General features: G+C 40.1%; 1 pseudogene; it reads right to left on the bottom strand.

Annotated features, from left to right (window-relative positions):
• On the bottom strand, window positions 1-955 carry LOC121441635 (annotated as a pseudogene).
• Between the last annotated feature and the right edge of the window lie 7,526 nt (window positions 956-8,481).

The following is an 8,481-nucleotide window of genomic DNA, read 5'->3' as shown; positions in this document are numbered from 1 at the left end:
TTAGGTCTTCAGGGCGCGCTTCCACTGGCTCAGAAGTCTCTGTGCTGCCCTTTTAACGTCCTTGTTTCTCAGGCTGTACACAATGGGATTGACCATGGGAGTGACCACAGTGTAGAGCAGTGAGAAGACTTTGTTTAGGGCAGTGGCCTGTGTCGCTGCGGGGATAGCATACACTGTTCCCAGAGTTCTGTAGTACAGACTGACAACAATGAGGTGGGAGGAGCATGTAGAAAAAGCTTTTTGTTTTCCGGCAGCTGATGGTATCCTGAGGACGGCATCCACAATGTTTATATAGGAGGCTACAGTAAGCAGGAAGGGCACCATGGTGACAAAGGAGGCCATGAGGAAAGTTGCTTTTTCTACTTCCTCAGGATCAGAGCAAGCTAGCTTGAGCACTGGGGCAAGGTCACAAAAGAAATGATCAATCTCATTGGATGCACAAAACTGAAGTTGGAAAGTCATAGTGACAGTGACAACAGGAGTTATAAAGCCACCCAGCCAAGATCCGCCTGCAAGCAAGATACATGTGTGGAGGCTCATGAGAGAAGGGTACTGAAGTGGGCTGCAGATCGCAAGGTATCGGTCATAAGACATGGCTGCCAGGAGAAAGCATTCAGCTACAGCCATGGAGCCAAAGAAATAAAACTGAGCCACACATCCTGCAAAAGAAATTGCCTCCTGACCAGAGAGAAGGGTCTTCAACATCTTAGGAGCAATGGAGGTTGTATACCAGATCTCAAGGAAGGAGAAATTGGACAGGAAGAAGTACATGGGGGTTTGGAGGCTGCGGTCAATGGAAGTTACTGTAAGGATGAGAATATTCCCCAGTAAGGTCATTACATAGATGCCAAGAAATGTTCCAAAAAGGAAAAAACTGTAAGCCATGGAAGCTTCCAAATCCCAGAAGGAGAAATTCTTTTACCATGGTCACATTACCCATATCTAGGAGATTCTGGCTCAGGATCTGAAGAAAAGAAGTATAAGCAGCTGGTAAAAGAGCAAACACTATTGAAAGGGAGCAGAAGCGCAAGAAATACTGTCTAGTTCATAAATTACTGTCTGGTCTCCCCTAGAAGATACTTTGTACATGTTCTTCGAGGTGAACTTACCTAGTAGCTGCAGCATTCCTTCATTTTCTCCTTGCTTTGATGAAAGAATTGACACAAATGATCAAAAGAAAGAGAGTCTTATTTTGACTCATGGCTTGAGGGATGCAGATGTTTGGGGTGGAGAAAGCACAGTAGCAGGTTACTCTGTGGTGGCCTGAACATGTGGCTGGGATGCCTCTCCTCACATTCCGTGGACTAGGAAGCAGAAATGTGATAGGAAGCTAAGGCTACATTATAAAATGGAAGTTCTGCTTTAAGTTGTGTACTTCTCCCATGAGCCTCCACTTCCTAAAAGTTCCACAACCTCCCCAAACAGTGCCATGAGCTAGGAATTCAGTGAAAAAACACACAAATTTACGAGAGACATTTCCTATTCAAATCATAATGGTAGGAAAGGGATCACAAGTTAAGGGTCCCTTAAGAGAGAGTGGCTCCAATGATTTTCTTCCCCACTTTTTTCTTTGACATAACTGGTGGTAAATGTACCTTTGAGAGTCACACAGCAGGAAGCAAATACTATATATAGGTGACACTGAGCAGACGCTTCCCTTTTTGTCCTCTACCTCATTTATTACAAATTATTCTATGATAATGTAAACAATTTCAACATGAATGATTGACTTTTCTTTTTTTCTTTTTTCTTTTTTTGTTTATTTATTAAAGATTTCTGCCTCCTCCCTGTCACAGCCTCCCATTTCCCTCCCCCTCCCCCTATCAAGTCCCCCTCCCTCATCAGCCCAAAGAGCAATCAGGGTTCCCTGCCATGTGGGAAGTCCAAGGACCACCCACCTCCATTCAGGTCTAGTAAGGTGAGCATCCAAACTGCCTAGGCTCCCACAAAGCCAGTACGTGCAGTAGGATCAAAAACCCATTGTTCTTGAGTTCTCAGTAGTCCTCATCTGCTATGTTCAGCGAGTCCGGTTTTATCCCAGGCTTTTTCAGACCCAGGCCAGCTGGCCTTGGTGAGTTCCCAATAGAACATCCCCATTGTCTCAGTGTGTGGGTGCACCCCTCGCGGTCCTGAGTTCCTTGCTCGTGCTCTCTCTCTTTCTGCTCCTGATTTGGACCTTGAGATTTCAGTCCGGTGCTCCAATGTGGGTCTCTGTCTCTGTCTCCTTTCATCGCCTGATGAAGATTAATATTCAGGAGGATGCCTATATGTTTTTCTTTGGGTTCACCTTCTTGTTAACTTCTCTAGGATCACGGATTATAAGCTCAATGTCCTTTTTTATGACTAGAAACCAAATATGAGTGAGTACATCCCATGTTCCTATTTTTGGGTCTAGCTTACCTCACTCAGGATAGTGTTTTCTATTTCTGTCCATTTGCATGCAAAATTCAAGAAGTCATTGTTTTTTACTGCTGAGTAGTACTCTAATATGTATATATTCCATACTTTCTTCATCCATTCTTCCATTGAAGGGCATCTAGGTTGTTTCCAGGTTCTGGCTATTACAAACAATGCTGCCATGAACATAGTTGAGCATTTACTTTTGTTGTATGATAGGGCATCTCTTGGGTATATTCCCAAAAGTGGTATTGCTGGGTCCAGGGGTAGGTTAATCCCGAATTTCCTGAGAAACCGCCACACCAAAGTGGTTGCACAAGTTTGTATTCCCACCAGCAAAGGACGAGTGTACCCCTTTCTCCACAACCTCTCCAGCAAAGGCTATCATTGGTATTTTTTATTTTAGCCATTCTGATAGGTGTAAGATAGTATCTTAAAGTTGTCTTGATTTCCATTTCCCTGATCGCTAAGGAAGTTGAGCATGATCTTAAGTGTCTTTTGGCCATTTGGACTTCTTCTGTTGAGAATTCTCTTTTCAGCTCAGTGTCCCATTTTATAATTGGGTTGATTAGCATTTTAAAGTCTAGTTTCTTGAGATCTTTATATATTTTGGAGATCAGACCTTTGTCAGTTGCGGGGCTGGTAAAGATCTTCTCCCAGTCAGTGGGTTGCCTTTTTGTCTTAGTAACAGTGCCCTTTTCTTTAAAGAAGCTTCTCAGTCTCAGGAGGTCCCATTTATTCAATGAGGCCCTTAATGTCTGTGCTGCTGCGGTTATACGTAGGAAGTGGTCTCCTGTGCCCATGTGTTGTAGAGTACTTCCCACTTTCTCTTCTATCAGGCTCAGTGTGTTCGGACTGATATTGAGGTCTTTAATCCATTTGGACTTGAGTTTTGTGCATGGTGATAGATATGGATCTATTTTCATTCTTCTACAGACTGACATCTAGTTTTGCCAGCACAATTTGTTGAAGATGCTCTCTTTTTTCCATTGTATACTTTTAGCTCCTTTATCGAAAATCAGGTGTTCATAGGTTTTGGGTTAAAGTCAGGGTCTTCTATTCGATTCCATTGGTCGACTTCTCTGTTTTTATGCCAATACCAAGCCGTTTTCAATACTGTAGCTCTGTAGTAGAGCTTGAAGTCAGGGATGGTAATGCCTCCAAACGCTCCTTTGTTGTATAAGATTGTTTTGGCTATCCTGGGTTTTTTGTTTTTCCATATAAAGTTGATTATTGTCTTCTCCAGATCTGTGAAGAATTTTGATGGGATTTTGATGGGGATTGCATTGAATCTACAGATTGCTTTTGGTAGAATTGCCATTTTTACTATGTTGATCCTCCCAATCCAAGAGCAAGAGAGATCCTTCTATTTTCTGGTGTCCTCTTCAATTTTTTTCTTCAAAGACTTAAAGTTCTTGTCAAATAGATCTTTCACTTCCTTGGTCAGAGTTACCCCAAGATAAATCACTGAGTTTTAAAATATAGCACTTATTGATTTATATCACTAAAGAATACAGGAAAGAATTTCAAGCATCTGAAATCCATTCGATTCTTTCCTTTCATGTTGATTTTTCTATTGATACACAGTTTTTACTACCAGGTACAATATGTACCTTAAAACAACTTATTATTTTATTTTTATTTTATTCTTTTCTCATATATTATTTCCTGACTGCAGTTTGCCCTCCCTCCCCACTCCCAGTCTCCCCCTCCCCTCTGCTCCAGATCCACCCCCCACCCCACCTATCATCAGAAAAAAACAGGCCTCCCAGGGACATCTACCAAATATGGCTTAGCATACAATAACATTTTCTTATGTGTTAAGGAAAAAATACTTTTCTAATGTGATTTGGATAATGCTATACTGTAAATTATGTTACTTCTTTGTAGTGACAGTAAATCAAATGTCAATATAAACTCAAGTATGCTGGGAAAAAAGAATGCACTCGTCATTTGCAGAAAAAAAATGGGTTGAATTGGAGATTCTCAGGTTAAGCAAAATAAATCAGATTCAGAAAGGCAAAAAAAAAAAAAAAGAAACCAGGAGCATATCATCAGATGATGGACAGCTGGACAAAGCAAGTCTGTAGGAGTAAAAGGAGGCAAAAGAATCAGAAGCAACCTGTGCTTCTCTCTTAGGAATCCCGCAAGAACATCAGGTTAATCAGCCATCACCTATGCGGCTTCCTAGCTTAGTATTACCTGACTTTCTGTTACAGTATTTAAGACTCAATAGCAGTGTGAGTCCCAAATAATAGCAAGTCAGACAACTCTTTGTTGCTGGAACTCCCCCATCCTCAAATCAGGATGGATTTCACTAACATCACTGGAAGGAAGAGGGGATTCAGACTTATTGATCTTAAATTACCTATAAGACAACCAAGAGTTTCTGCCAGGCTCTGTGGATGTGTGTCCATGGCATCAAATTCCTATGGAAATTGGGGGGAGGGAAATGTATGTAAAGTTATTCACTTCAAATGTTAGAGAACAATAATGTTCCATCCTTCATAAATGAAAATGACATTTATGACTCACAAGCAGTAGGATGTGCACTTGAGAGGTTTCTTTCCCTGCCCCCCCCAGCAGGAGGGATGGGTTAGCACTGAGTCATAGATACAGTTTACCCTTCCCCACTTGCCTCGTCATGGTGCTCAGAGACCCACATTTTTGAGGAGCCTGTCTGATCTTAGTCCTGGCCTGTGATAGGATTAAAAACGAGTCTGTGCTGTGTCATAAATAAGACAATCTGAAAACAGAGGTGGGGGCCTGATTCCATCAGTGTTCAAAGTTGAAGCCCAGTCTATAACCAGGAAATAGGGAGCAGCCATCTTTCTGCTTTGTTTTGGGCAATTTCGCTGTTTCCGGGAAAGGTTACAGATAACTCATTTTTTTTTTTTTGGCATGTGAAATATTTGTTTAACTGTACTCAGCAAGTTGGTTATTCAAAGGAATCTTATTTATGAAATATGAAGGAATTTTTTATAATCTACCCTTTCTACCAATCCAGATGTTAGTGTATTGGGGTTATGCTAAGGAAGAGTCACCTATAATAGAGGAATATAGGACACTGGAACTGCTTGAGGTAGAATTGACAGTGATTTCAGTGTATAAAGAAAATCAATCAGCAGCTAGGGTTGTCCCTGGAGGTGACAGCTGCTTCCTAATTGGGAAATTAAACTGAGTGTCCTCTTACCATTTTACTTTGCCTTCAGAGACTGTCAGCCTGCATTCAGAACCAACATTAACATCATTAGATTTTATCATTCAATCCCAAGTCTCATTAATTAGTAATGGAATAAACTTGATTTTTCCCTTTGGCTTACAAGCGTCTTCTTTGGTGTGTCCAAATTCAAAGGCTCATAGCCTCCCTAAATCCACTCTTTTATTGCACTAAAGAGAGATTAATATAGATGTCAAAGAGAAGCTCAGAAGTTTCACTGTTTCATTCTCTCACCACACATCTTTGGACACATACTATGTATCATATTATTGAACTGGTATGCACTAGGGATGAAACCGAAAGCAAAGAGGACATGGTACCAATGTTTATTAAGGTTATAATTTAATGGTAAAAGTAGGCATTAAACCAAGTGGTTCTCAACCTCCCTAGTGCTGCAAACCTTTAATACAGTTCCTCATACTGTGGTTATCATAAAATTATTTTCATTGCTACTTTATAACAGTAATTTGCTACTGTTATGAATCATAATGTAATTTTCTGGAGATAGAGGTTTGCAAAAAAGGTCGTGACCCACCAGTTAAGAATGACTGCATTAAACAGATGAAATTCTGACAAATAAATGTAAAACTGTCACTGTGATAAGTGTTTTGAGGGAGACATATAAGACCTTCATACACAGATTAATGTGCAGGAAGAGGTGACAGTTTTTGTGACACGATTAAAGAAGATACAACTGAGGTGGAAGTTACGTTTTTATGCTGAGATCAGATGTGGAAGGCATAGTGAGATATGTGAGAATTGTAGTCAGCAAAGAGGTGAGAAAGCTGATATGCTTGTCCAAGCAAGAAATGGCAGGTAAGCACAAACTGGAATGGGGTACGATGAGCAATTTTAGGGCTTTTGTACAGCACCAACAAGATATCTTCGCACTTCCTTATATGTATTTTACTAAAAGGTTAATTTTGGGGAAAAAAAGTACTGTGAATATATCAGGAGCAGGCATGAAGTACAAGGAGGAAATGAGGATGTTACCTGTAGCAACTGCATGGATAAGCATGTCTTTTTCAAGATAGGAAGATCAACTGCGAGAAGGTATTTTCTTCTCTCACCCCTTAGTATCTTTTGTGCTCTTTCTCTCCCCCCTTCTCTCCTGCTCCATCAGGTCTACTGGTTTCAGATCCATTTCTGAGATGCCAGTTTCTACTCTCATATTGGTCAGTCATTTAGTGATAGACAGAGCTCTAGCTCTGAGAGATAGGCCTCTCAGAGTGACTAAATCACAGGCTCTTAAGCAAATGCATCGCAAATTATTGTCCTTGTTTCCAAAAACAACCAGAGAAGAGAACGAATAGGTCAGTGTAACCTTTATTCACCCTGCAGAAATTGCTCAAAGCCCAGGGTTAGCAACTGAATATTAGGAGCAATCTTGTACATGATGTACGAGAGAGCTCAATTTGATGGGGCTTGTCAAATACCTTCAATGCGAGCACTCTCCTCCAGCCATCATTAAGAACGGCCCAATTACACAGAACTTCCAATTACCTGTTTTTTCCCCCAAAAGTCATATTTTATTTCATTTTACTCTTACATAAAAGAGGTAGATGACAATGCAATGGGTTCAGTCAAGGAAACAATTCTCAGGGGTCACCTTGGGGCCAGAATGCTTTTAGTCTTATTCTTTCTCTCTTCTTCATGTTCATTTATAGTTATGACCATTAAGAATGGATGAAAATGATGGTCAGAGGTTCTAAAAGATCTACAATTAGTAGAGTGATTTAAGTGTATCATTATCCCTGATTTACTAAGTAGGAACAGTGGGTTCAGCTTTCTTATAGAACCATTAAGTAAATGCAATGGAAAACAGCTTTGTTCTTAGCTTCCAGTAATACCGGAAAGCTAATTAATAATGTTCCCTGAACCCCTTCCCTTGGCATTTTCCCTAATCAAGATTCATCTCAGTATTAGTATTCCTATGCTATTATAATCATCAAAGGTAAAACTGGAAGACAATATTAAACTCCCCAAATTCACATCTACCACCATGTAGTAATGATTGAATTAGTACAATCATAAAATCAAAGTGCAGAAACTTCAGTAAGGAATTAATGACTATGTGCAGCCCGAGGGCATTGCAACCTTCTAGGATCAATTCAGGAGACCCTTTTGGAAAGGAAGTGGTGAGATGGAATTTAAAGAACAACCAATGGTTGGTTGATGGAAGAAAAGTATATAATTACTTTTATCTATACCAATTAGGTACTCTATTCTTCCTTCCTCCAAACCCCACTTCTACATATTAAGATAGAATGTAAGCTTGAAGTGCTGTTAGATATATATTCCACTCAAAGTGTCAATGGCTTATAGCAGGGGCAATTTGTTGGGTGCTAGAGATCAGGGTAGCACTGGCAAGTAGATAAAGTTCATCTTTGCAGCTTAATCCTCACTATTTAGGTCAGCTTTTGTTCCAAATACATATTAACCTTTTCCCTAAAGGGACACCTGAGAGAGAGAAAAGCAGGAGAATTATCTACGGACAGAATCTTCGCAAGCACAATGAAAAGGTCCTTGACTGGTATTGCACTAGTTTCCCTATTGCAGAGGGAAGTTGGTTACTTTGTTTAACTCTCAAAACAAATGTTTTTCTTGAATAATTCAACTTTGTACCACACAGTAGAACATCTTGGAGAAATATTTCTTTTTTCCCTTTGAAAACAGCTTGTAAATATTATAGGCAGCTCAATTTTTAAAGGAATTGCACATTAATGCTAGAAATACCCCGGTGTCCATGGGAATGATTCTGTTATTTGTATTTTTGTACCTTGAGATGTAGAGCCAGAGATTGCTGAGATGCTTTAGACAAACATTATTGAGACCCAGAAACGGACTGGGAGATCAGCATTATT

Source organism: Microtus oregoni, unplaced genomic scaffold, assembly GCF_018167655.1.
Source record: "Microtus oregoni isolate MIOR12 unplaced genomic scaffold, Mior012 000080F_ref0000499, whole genome shotgun sequence".
NCBI classification, from domain to species: Eukaryota; Metazoa; Chordata; class Mammalia; order Rodentia; family Cricetidae; genus Microtus; species Microtus oregoni.
The sequence above is the reverse complement of the archived record's forward strand: the minus strand, read 5'-3'. Positions and strand labels throughout refer to the sequence as shown.